Here is a 13,362-nt window from a genome sequence, read left to right as displayed (position 1 = left end):
ATATATATATATATATATATATATATATACATATATATATATATATAATATAATGCTGAATGCCTGTGTGTGTGTGTGTGTGGTCACGAATAGGTTCCTATATCGTTGACTATTTTAAAAAACTGATTACATATAATGATAGAAGATGTATCGAGACACAGAAATGGATATGTTTGATCTGGCAGAACGGTGGTTCATAAAAATTGTGGGGGTCTGCGTTCGCGCCTGGTGCACAAAGTATGGAAATAAAAAATTTAAAAATTAAAAAAAAATGTTTACAAGTGTTTTTGTTAAAGATGTAGATAAAAATACTTTGATAAGTATGTTTTAACTTAAATAGGGATGGTATAATAAAATTGTGGGGTCCTGCTCGAGCCTGGCTTCCATAGAATGGAAATAGGCACAAACTTTAATAAAGACTTTTCATATCTATCTGCGTAAGTATACTTTGATAATTATGTTTCAGCTAAAGAAATATGGTATAATAAAATTATGGGGTATTCGTTCGTACCTGACCTCCATATTATGGAAATATGTCACAAAGTTTAACAAGGTTTTTTTTTAATATAGATCCACAGAATATTGTGATAAGTGTTTCAGTATGAACAGGTATGGTATAATAAATTATGGGGTTTATCTATTTCATTTTTACTTTCATCATATTTTGCTTTGGTTTGATACCCCCAAATTTGAAGCTATCTCTTTACAACCCTTCCTTTTCATAACCTATCATACTTTCATAAATCAGAGTCCATTTTCTGTAGGCTGTTTTTGAACCCAGTCAACAACGGGTATTTTTGCTAGTATATATATATATATATATATATATATATATATACTATATATATATATATAAATATATATATATATTTATATATATATTTATATATATATATATTTATATATATATGTGCCTGTGTATGTGTGTGTGTGTGCATTTATAATTACATATCTACTATTTTATAAAAGCCACTTTGTGTGTGTGATTTCTTTCTTCATAGATTCTGAAATGATTGACCCTATCTTTTGCAATTTTCACACAAATGGTGTTTATATCTCTGAGAGCGTTCTTAGATAGGTTTTGTACGGACATTCATCCAATAAGTATCTAAAATCTAAAAAATCTTATCCTGAAAATAATATTTCTTTCTCATAGATAAAAAGAATAATGTTTACAGGGAATATTTTACGTTACACCGTTAAAATATTAGATATAAGGAATACATTTCGGCCTAAAAACAGGCTTGTTGTAATCTGGAGATCTAGCTCAGTGGAAGGGCATTCGACTACTGATCAAGCTCGGGTTTACCTCACCATTTTATTTTAATTTTTTCCTATTAATGAGTTTAATTTACAAGAAATAAAGGGGTTCCTTTTAAAATCAGCGCAAGTCATTTATTCTTTTGCATATTTTAAAACTAAAAATTAATCAGAAGTGCCTTTTCTAAGGCATTCATCCTCAACCCCAAATATAAGCTTATATGATATTGTAATCAAACTTAGACAGAATTTGATGAACGACATTATCATTATTATTTTTTATTTTGTATTTATTTTTGCGAATTAGTTTACCGGGCAAACGTTTGCTTGTAATATATAATATTCAATAGTAGATTCTATAATAATACTTCCACATCTTTATAATGTGTAAGCATATCGCGGGTCCACTAGTATATATATATATATATATATATATATATATATATATATATATATATACACACATATATATATACACACACATATATATATATATATATATATATATATATATATATATATATATATATAAGACCTCTGTTAATCCTTTCAATTGTATTTTATTTCATTTATTATTTAGGGAGGGGCATCCTGATTTTAAACAACTGTAATTCAGTGCTAACTCTGATTTTACCATAATTTTTTACCACCCGGAATGTAAACATCCACAAACAATTATCAGAAAAGATCTTTGGAATACAAGAACAAACAGTATTCAATATGAAAAATACACGAAGCGATGATTGTCCTGTTGTCGTGCGGCGCACACCTTGTCCAGATTTAGCCGGATTCTACTGATATATAAAATTTACAGATATTATCAAATTGACAACTTGTCCCAGGTCACATGCCAAAGGAAGATAGTTTCAATGACGTTAGTTTGTGCATTTTTTTAATTGGATGTATCGCCGTCCCACATACAGCGCCCGGTACATTTAAATCTACCAACCACCTGGTGCAACGGGGAAAGATTTTTAGTTAATTTTGATGCGTCTTAAACGAAGTTTCTAACTTTTCACCACCAACACTCTTATGCAAACCTGGCCCCAATTGAAATTGATGTTTGTTTTTTTTATCTTGAGTAAACACACTCTTTTTAAAAAACTTCTCGGACGGACATTCACTCCTGATCTGAAATGATAGACTTATATCCGTTGCAGAGGGTTCCGTTAAATTGAATCATCATTCTAACGCTCCAGAATGTATCTCAATGCCCGACACAGTTCTGCATCTGTATAAGAGCCAAATATGCGCTAAGATAAACTGCTGTTCCGACGTATGAGAAGCAGCTGTTCAAACTATCCTTTTCTACTTTAACAGGGTACAAAATCGACATGGAAATCTAGCTTCCTTTTCTCATACTTGCTACCTCTTTCTCACGGATGAGACGTTGCGAGCCTATCTATGCTCTACCAATATCTTCATTACAGAGGCTCGACTGAGCTCCCCTATATGGTTTCCCTCTGTAAAACATTCACAGCAAACACCGGTTTAGCTTTAACAATTATCAGTAATTTCCCTTAGTCTCTATCTTTGAGTCAAACTGTACGAACATTCTATGAGATTGTGTTTTTTCCATAACTGCTCAACTATGGAACACAATACCGCGGAGTTGTTTCTCAGTCAAATGTGGCCTTTTTCAAGTAAAATGTAAACAAGTTCTTGATGATCATTTTTCTTAAATAATTAATTTCTACCCAATTTTCACCATCATTTATCATTACGGTGTTAACTCACTGGACATTCATTCATTCTTATTCTGGAATGGCATCCGAGATTTGATAAGCGGTGACTCTATAGTAAAAAAAATATATTTTAAACTGACTTTCAAGATTCTTACTAAATCTTATCGTAAAAAAAACATCTTGTACTGATCAATCCTTACTTAGTTTTCCCTAGGTGTAAAACCGGTGTGTCAATGTGAAGATTGCAAGAGGGCACATAATACATGCAATATGAATTTCATTTGGGGACAATAGTCCGAAAGAAGCAATGTAAATAGTGATAAATATTCGCAGGAACAGAAGCAGAAAAGCAAAATAAATAGTTGGCGAGATCTTAAAATCCCTATTACTTTCTTTCTTCTTTCAACTATTCTCGTTTGACGTGCGTTGTATCTCGTTTATTTTCATCGTATATATGCTAAATAGGTGATATCAACAAGACAGCATTTCTCAAGCTGTCGCGCTTAGTACGAATCCTGATTCACTCGATGAGTTGTCTAGGCAATTAAACCCCGCCCCCATGCGCCTTCTATAACCCCAGCCCACTCTACTAATTCGCAAACAATCGTCTCTCTGAGTCATGTTTCTCAAGTAATCATTGTCACCGCGAAATGTAGGCGGACAGGCGGCGAACTGACAGTATTTGGGTGTGGCTGGGTCGGATTGGGAAGGGGAGGAAATCTATGCACTGAAGACTGTTGCATATATTGTCTTCGGCGATGACTCCATCGACACAAAAGTGAAGAATAATCGCGTCATTTTGGAACAGACAAGTTAGCAAGTATAGATTGTGTAAAAACACGCATGATGGAGACACAAACACGCATCCATTTCACCATCTTTTGTTTTGCTACCTGATTCAAACACAAACATCCTCTTGAGGAATGTGACAAAACATATGCTCTTTGTGCACTGCAGTGCATTTATTCAAAACAAAATTGCAAAATACAAATTTTGTTTGAAATAGAATAATTCCGTTTTCGTTTTGTTGGATAGTTAAGTGGGCATCGCCATGATAGAATTGTCTGTTGTGTGGCTGGGTTACGATTTTGAAATCTTTACCGTTGATAAGTATGGGATTGAAAAGAGGTTAACTATTGACTTTGTAAGAAAATGCTCGAACGCTTTGTTATATTTTCCAGCTATACCAAACCAACATTTGAATGTATATACATTATTCACACGTTGAAAGGAAAAATACATGCCCGTATAGCTACAGTGCCGTACATCGGGATGCAAGCCTATGTCAATCGTCGACTAACTATATAAACTAATTGTAACGGGGATTCTCTAAGAGTTTTGAGACTCGACTGGACTGGACTCGATTTCTGTAATTTAAATATCTTTTATTAGGGTCAGACTTAAAAACATTCTGTTCAGCTCATTTAAATCTTCCTCTGACATTTGTATTTTGATGATTTTATTTTACATATAAATGTCAAATATTTGCATATTATTAAATGTAAATAATTACATTTAATAATATGCAAATATTTGACGATATCGTAGTCATGCCTCTGTTATATAGAACTGAATATATTTCTATTTCCATTGCATATAACGCTACAGAATACATAAATGAAATACAAAGATGCACTATCAAATACATCCGGGTATAGAAAATGGTAGTATAACTCAGCTATTGGCTGAGATTTATATGATGGCGGCAAGTACGCCGATGATTGTTCTGAATGTTTTTTTTTATGACAAACAAAAACCGTTTATAATTGCATTTACATATGTTGGAAACTGTTTCGATCTTTGTGCGTAGATCGACTTTGTGTAGTCAGAAAAAAAACTTGTTCATAAAATCTATTTATTGAGAGAACATTAAATATTTAGCACGTCCATTAATCAGACACTTTTTTCCGATAATTGACTCTCTTCCATCTTGTTGACCTTCCCCCATTACAAGTTCAGAGTCGACCTTTATCTCCTCGTCGTTTATTGCACAGGTTTACTGTTGATTATCGACAATTAACTTTTTGAACAAAGTGAAAAATTACACAATAAATCAATGTTTCTTATCACTCAATATTTTTTAATAAAACTCTGTTAGATGTATATGTATATAAAAAAAGTTCATATCATTTTTACAATCTGATATAAAAAAGACTATGTACGCTTGGAACAAAAACAATTTACAAAGAGGGAAGAAATATAAAAGTGAATAGTATCATAAAACTAAAACCTTCTTATTTACTCTTTTTACACCACAAACAAGGTATAATGATACTTGGAACTCAGTGGTCTACTATTTGATATCGTATCTAACAGGGGACTTTGGGGAGTTGAGTAGCAATATTTCCCTACTACATTACATTTAAGCTTCTGCTCATGAATACAGTCGGGAGAGCAGGAAACGGAGAGGCGCATTCTTTAAATACGTGTAAAACAAACGTGGAAATGCAACTTTGCGGCAATGGGACAAAGTGCAATCTTGGCAGATAGTACATCATCTATTATTATATTCGAGACTCTCTTTTGAATTATGTCTAAGAATAAGAAGCGAGATGTAAATGCACCAGTCCAGACGATGCAACAATATTTTATTTGGCCTTGTAATGGGATAGGATACTCTCACGTGTGAGTTATTTGTTACCATAGTAGAAGGAGCACCCATTCTTTGCAGCAGCCTTTAGAATGCCCTGGTCTTTTAATTGTAATTCATACTGCCTTTGAATGTTAAGTCAAGGAGTTTGAAAAATGGGTTCTCGAGTAGGGTGTTATTTTTCATAGCAATCATTGTTGACAATGTTTTTGTAGTTGTAAAAGGAAATACAATTATTCTTAGTAGCACTAAATGTAACTCACGGTCCCATTCCATAACTGATTGCTGGTCGTTTTTTATGATTTCTATATAATTATTTTTCATTCACTTTGAAATTTTGATTATTAGCAAATGAACCACATGCTCTAGACGGTTACATTACCTTAAGCACGATAAAGAATAATATTAAAAAAAAAGAAGTTTAAAGGTCTTCTTTACATGTTTAAATAATAAATGTTAATTAGAAATTTACTACAGTATCATTATTCACGCAGTCAATGGAACCATGTGATTAAATTCTTACAGCTTTATACCTTTTGAATAGACGTTAACGTGTGTTTGCATTTAATTTTACAAAAACGTTCAGACATTTTGCTGTGCACTTATTTTCAACGTTATCAATATTTTATGAACTATTGCTGAAGGATCTTGGTGGGAGAAACATATGAAACAATCTCCTATTTGAGATTGAAAAAATAAAATCTACAACACTTTGTGCCTAAGTTGTAAAATTGTCGGTTCTTTTCCATTTTTTTATAAAATAATATAGTTAAAAATCTCCCGCAGTTTATGGCGCAGCGGCTAATCTTCTCTTTATCCTTTCTATATTTTCTAGATCATTTGAAAATTTGTTTAATTACCGTTGCTTTCTTCGGGAATCATTTGTCCATCATTTTTATTACAGCAGTTATCATCATACTACATTTAATTCATTGCAGTCACTATGCAAATGTCGTCGCTGGTTTAAAATATTTACACTTTAATTGAAAAAAATGGAGAGCAAACACACAAATAAATAAATCAAACACAGGAAACAACATTTATGAGGGTCATATTATTAAATCCTCTTATAAATCTTTATGGGTAGATCATCCTCTTTCTGCCTAATAGATCGTAGTTTGAATGTTGATAATTATTAAATAAGATTAATGGTATGTCGAGAGGGTATGTTTATTTTTCTCTTCATCTAATGAATGCCCCCTTTCGCATTCACGGTGTTTTTTGTCGCTTACACGTGTGTTTTTCTTCGAGCGTTTGCTGCTCATATGAGTGACGTAATCGACCATGGAAACCTAGTTCGAGAGGGAAGTACGAGAGAGCATACCAATTTTCACGTTTCTGAAAACACTATTTGCCCGCCCCTTTTGTCGTAAAACCCCTAATTAAATAGGGAAGGGATAAGGGTATTTGTTTTGCGATCAGGAAGATATCCTCACATTTGTTTCGGCTTTGAACGAGATGAGACATAAGAGCCAGCAGTAGGGACGTCATTCGAACATACAATGACAGCGATATTACTCAAATGAAGTTTGAAACATAGTTTTGGCAATAACAATATCATTTTTTTTTTTAATTCTGTACTTTTTTGTGTCAGTTGTGATGTGTCATTTAATAAAATTTCATTATATCTTGTACCTGAAATTGCTAAGCATAATAGCTTTTATTCCATTATTTTTCTCCCGGACACACCTTCTCCCCCTCTTCTTCTTCTTCTTCTTCTTCTTCTTACTACTACTACTACTACTACTACTACTACTACTACTACAATAATACTAATAAAATAATAACAATATTAATAAAATAATAATGAGAAGAAAATAAATAATAGTAAAACAGAACAATAATAATAAAACTGAAATGATAAAATAATGATCAAGATAAAATTATAATAATACTTAAATAATAATAAAAATAATTTATTGAGAAGAAAGTTCTTGCGAAATTTTTAATTTTGATTTCGAATGATGTATTTCCAAATAAGTTTCCGTTATAATACCTTTACTTTATATAAAATTTTAAAGGGCGTTTTTCGCTTTAATCTAATCGTTTAAATTACAATTGTTTTAAAACAATTGAGTCTTCTTTTCAGAACGTTCAATACAAAATGAAAAAAACACAAATTTGCACCAATTTCTTATTTTAGTTCAAGCTAGGCCGACAAGCTGCTGGAACCGCTCGCGATATCAACGAAGCAGTTGGCGCATGAATCACTACTGAATCCAGAGCACAATAGTGGTTTGAAAAAATTTCGTGGTAGCGCCGAGAGTCTTGACGACAATCAATTAGGAACGTTAGTCGAATCCAATCTTCACACAACTGTTCAAAAATTTGCTTCGAAATTAGACGTAACGTATACGACGATTTCTAAACCACTTGAGAGAAATTGGAAATACTAAACACTTAATAAGTTGGTGCCTTACGAATTGAACGACAAGCAAAAGAAACGCCGTTATCAAGTTTCGTCTTCACTTCTTCTAATCAACAAGAACGGCCTGTTTTTCGGCCTGATTGTGACTTGCGATAAAAACTGGGCCCTTTCAACAACCAGTGACGCTCAGTAGTTAGATGTGGAGGAAGCTCTATGACATTTCCCAAAGCCAGAGTGTCACCAAAAGAAGATCATTCTGTATTTTGATAGTTTGCGACCGGTCTCATCCATTACAATATTTTGACTGAGGCGAACCCATTACGGCAGCAAAGTACTGTGAAGAAATGGATGAAATGCATCAGAAACTTCGACAACAACACCCAGCATTAGCCAACACAAAAGGCCCAATTCCACTCACCAATAATACTCGACCACACGCTGCTAAACCGACCCTTCAGAAATTTAACGAATTGGGCTACGAAACACTACTTCTTTAGCCACACTCTCCAGACTTCTTACTTACGGACTACCACTTTTTAAGCATCTCGACAATTTCTGCGCGAGAAATGCTTCAAAAACGTAAGTGATTTCAAAATTCTTCACTGACTGCATCACCACCATAACGCAAGATTTTTTCGTTACTGGAATAAATATGCTTGTTTTACGTTTTCAAAAGTGTGTTGATTCTGATGGTGCTTGTTGCGATTAATAAATGTTCGTTTTAAGCGAGAGATATTCATCTGAATTTAAAAGGTTAAAAATCGCAAGAACTTTCTTGTCAACCTAATATTAACTATTAATATAAATATTACAGAATTCCAGGGAAGGCAAACAGGTGTATTCAGCGAGAAATCGAAAGTAAACCACTGTTGTGATAACGCAAATTAGTTTGTTTCGGTTATTGGAATAAGCAAGGAGTGTTTGAAATTTGTGAAGATTATTTTTACACGAATTCCAGGGACTAGCAAATCATTGCCAGCAAAGTCAATAACCGATATCTTACTCGCCAGATTCAATAACGGTGGTAGCGGATATGCTCCTAACTCATAAGAATATGTTGGCACCAACATTAGTTGAAAATGGTGGCAAAAAGTGTAAGAGGACTCTCTATATTTGTAGCACTCTTTACCGCTTTCAACAACCAGACAAATAATTCGGCGTTATCTCAACAGCTGCTTACTCGCTAGTAAAATTTCTCACTCATAAAAAAGGTTTGTTTCATCTAGTGTTTGAGTGGAATAAACTGCTAAAAACGCCAGCACTCTCTGCACCCTTGCCGTGGAGATTGGAATTGTACGTTTATCTCAGATTTTTCAATCCCCTTTGACCCACATGGTCATTTTGTGAAATAATGACTGTGACTGATTAAACAAAAATGTGTTTTAGGTGTTAGGGAGATAAAAGATTATATCAGTAATTTAACTTCCCTTGGATTCGTGTAATATTCCTTCTATAGTTTTTTTTTTGTTTGTTTCTATCTTAATTTTGTAGAAGACACAGTTTTCACCTTAGGCGGGTTGCACAGGCTTCATTTTTAAGCAAATATACGAATCATTTTCAACACCCGACGACAACACTTTTCCCGAAGTTCAACATTTAAACTCATCGGATATTCTTAAGTAACATAAAGTGAAATAAGTGAGAAGATGCTGACAAATCTTCTGCAAAAGAATGTAGCCTCAATTTACCGGGCCAGGGGAGTTCTCATATTTCATATTTTAAAAAGCTAACATTCTCTGCTGCATGAAGCATTGTTGACACATCGATTTCTAATTTAATAACTCTCGAATTTTCTGCCAAGACTGAGCACCTGTTCTTTCCCTTTGCTTGTTTTACAATAACTATCATACAATAATATCGTGTGGTAAGCGTTCACGTCGGAGATTTATAGAATAGATATAAACCAAATCATAGCAATATACAAACAATATACAACAGAAGAAGGATATATCGGAAATTTCCACTGATTCTGTTGGTTTGTATTGTTTAGATTATTTGAAATACTATTAGGGTTGTTCATTTCACAGCATGTCGCTCGCTAAAATCTCTTCGGTTCTCCACTTGCATTTCCGGAACTCGGAAACAAACAAGCGCATTTGTAAACCCTTATGTCGAACTCAAGTATCTGCACGAAATTTAGAACTGAGTCTTTATTCGATGCAATGGAGTAGAATTCTATGTGGTATTGACTGATGAACTATTGTTCATTACCACAGTGTTATATATATTATACTTATTTATTATCACCTGATTGAACTTTTAACTCCAGGAGTCTGTTACGGCCCATGTTCATGCGAAAAACGCTATTGTGAATTTTATCACACTGATATGATGTTCTATGTCCTTGCCTTGGATATAATAATAGACATGATCGGATTGTGCAATGCATGCGATCGAACATCAGTAAGCATTACAAAGTTCCTCATGTGAGCAAAGATATTGAAATCCTAATGGGAAACAGTTATAAAAGCGTAAGCCACTACACTCTCCTGGCATTTCTGTATTGAGACCGATAGAAATCAATCGATGGGAAGCTACAAAATACAATAATCCAAGAAACGAAAAACCAAACGTTCCTTCTGAATGATAGATTTATTTCAGCTCACCATAAAGTTCCTGTGACAGAATTTCAAAACGTTTTCCAAAAATAGATTAGTTGAATGAATCAGAATGTGATAGAGTAAAAGAAAGGCAATTCTGATGGTGGTGGGAAAATTAAACTGATGACGATTTTTCAATAATTTTTCATTCGATCGAGCTATAGAATGAATCGTAATATTTTACAAACATCTTATGATGATTCTCATACATAGATGCATCGGATATCATATATATTTCTTTACATTTGAAGCGTTGTAATTAATGCATAGTGTTTAAATGTGAAATCTTATTTTAATGTGTATGTATGAAAAATATTTTGACACAAAACTTTTATATTATTTAGGATTTAAACATAAATCAACCGCGAGAATAAATTCTGTCTGATGTAAAATGCTACAACAACAACAACAACAACAACAACAACAACAACAACAACAACAATAATAATAATAATAATAATAGTAATAACAATATTTATAATAGACATTCAAAGAATGTTATCAATTTGAATACTGATAATAATTTAAATGCTGATAACACTTATAAATTAAACAATATATAAAATTAATAATTATTTTAAAAATATAACAATTTAAAAATGCCATTAACATAATATTCTTACCAATAATAACATTAAAACAACAACAATAATAATAAACATAATAATAATAATAATAATAATAACAAAACTAACAGTATTAATATTAAAAATATATTAAAAAAATAATAATTGCAGTAACATTAATTTAAACAATAATTTATATAGTAACTATTTGAATGATAGGTTAATAATACTTATTTAAATAATAATGTTGATTCAAATCATAATAGGATAATATTAATAATAATTTCAATTATAATTTGAATAATATTAATAATAAGCTAGTTAATAGAACTTTAACAATTAAAATAGCCCGACACGATTAACCTATAAATTACAAAAAAAAAACTATAATCAAATAAGGACTTTTGAAAGTTTTATAAAAAACGGAAAGAAGATCAGAAAAATCGCACTAAAAATAAATAAAATGCTTCGATGTCCTAGGTACGTGGAGAGCGAAAAGACAATAACAAAAATGCTGAAATTTTAAAATTTTAAAAACAAAAAGAACAACCTCGGAAAATTGAAAGAATAGAATTATAAGAACCTGACATTTTAGCGAGTGAGGTAGACTTAAGAAAATTAAAGTCATAAGCTGTTATATGTATATTGAAAAGGAACAAATAAATTAACCCTGTTATATGTATATTGAAAAGGAATAAATAAATTAACCCTGAATAACATCGAAAATTTCTGCTAATAGTATATACGAATAAATTGATATGACGTCATCGAAGGAAGAGGAATAATCAACAGAATCGAAATAACATTTTGATATTATGATTAATCATGTTTCTCTCTCTTCCCAATATTGACTTGATTGATTTGATGTTGCTTTCACTGACGTTTTTTGTCGTATATAAAGTATGTTTTCTTTTCATTAGCCAATCCTTAAAAACAACAACAAAAAAAACAGAAAAACAACTGCGACATTTTTATATCTGATTGCAATTCGTTTATTCCGCACTTATTCCGAAGATGATAAAAACTAAATGTCAAGACATGTTTTTCAATTTATTTACCTAAGATTTTACTAGTTGTTTTCACTGAACTTATAAACATTGTTTTAATTCGTTTCTTACATATTTTTTTAATTATGAAGATAATTCGTATTATTTTTGGCTGAATGATAATCTACACTCCTTCAAGTAATATTTTTGCCAGGTTTTGAGGGGTGGGTGGGATTTAATACTCACTGAATTAGGTCTTAAATGTATAAGAATAAATACACTAAATACAAAACTAATACGAATAATTCTTGAACATCTCTTATACATAAATGCAGAGCGTATTTAGTAGGATATGTATAACATAGAGAGCGCGTCCGAAAATCATTTCGGACGTGCTTTTTAACTAATTAAAAATCAACATATATGTTTAAATGACGAAATTCGAAAATAACATTAATGACGCATAAGAAAAAAAATACTATTATCTTCAGGCACAATTTATATTTCACATAGAAGATTGCCTTTTTAAGCGATGTATAATAAAAATGGCAATTACTATTAACCTTGCTTTATAAATATAAATCTCTTTCTATCTTCTCTCGTCGTTATTTAGTTTTGTATAGAAAGGCTAAGAGAGCTTCTATTTTTCTATTTTAATAATTATAGAAACATTTTAAGCCCTTTTTTTACAAAAGTAATAAAAGCCGTATAATTAAAAGAAATAACAACGATATAATTATATAATTTCACATGGCATCAGATATTAAGACCGCCAGATTTTTTCACTACAAAATTTTATAGACTATATATATAGAAGACACTTCTCCAAGAATTTATTCTCGTTTAAAATAACATGCTAGTAAATTTCGACGTAAAGTAACGTACTGATATCCTGTATCAGTAGAATATTACGATGTAATTTGACTTTAGATATAAACATCTTAATTTTTTTTAAGTATTCATAAATACTTCCAAAAGTTGTATATTTAAAATAATTGTTATTAAATATATTAAAAATAACTATTATTATTGAAAATATTTACAAAATATAATGCCTTGAGAAAGTACAAAACAGTACCTTAGTGGGGGGATGTCCTTTTCTCTTCCCTCAACCTCTTTCCCACAGAAGTTGCGAGTCTGTCTTTGTTTTATCATTATTTCCATGGCAAGTACTCGCTCGAGCTCCAATACCTTGTCTCCCTCGCCAATCTTTCACGAAAAACACCCGTCTAGCTGAAACCACTGTCAGTAATTTTCTCCACTCTTTATCTGTGCCTAAATCAAAACGTAGATTCCATGAACAAAGT

General features: G+C 31.9%; 1 protein-coding gene across 1 annotated transcript in view; it reads left to right on the top strand.

Moving 5' to 3' along the window:
* LOC145293789 (cyclic nucleotide-gated channel cone photoreceptor subunit alpha-like) overlaps window positions 1-13,362 on the top strand; it is a 476,191-nt gene that overhangs the window by 285,221 nt on the left and 177,608 nt on the right. The window lies entirely within an intron of this gene.

The sequence above is a fragment of the Euprymna scolopes genome, chromosome 15, assembly GCF_053919585.1.
Source record: "Euprymna scolopes isolate OS-2025 chromosome 15, ASM5391958v1, whole genome shotgun sequence".
NCBI classification, from domain to species: Eukaryota; Metazoa; Mollusca; class Cephalopoda; order Sepiida; family Sepiolidae; genus Euprymna; species Euprymna scolopes.
This window is presented reverse-complemented; position numbering and strand designations above follow the sequence as displayed.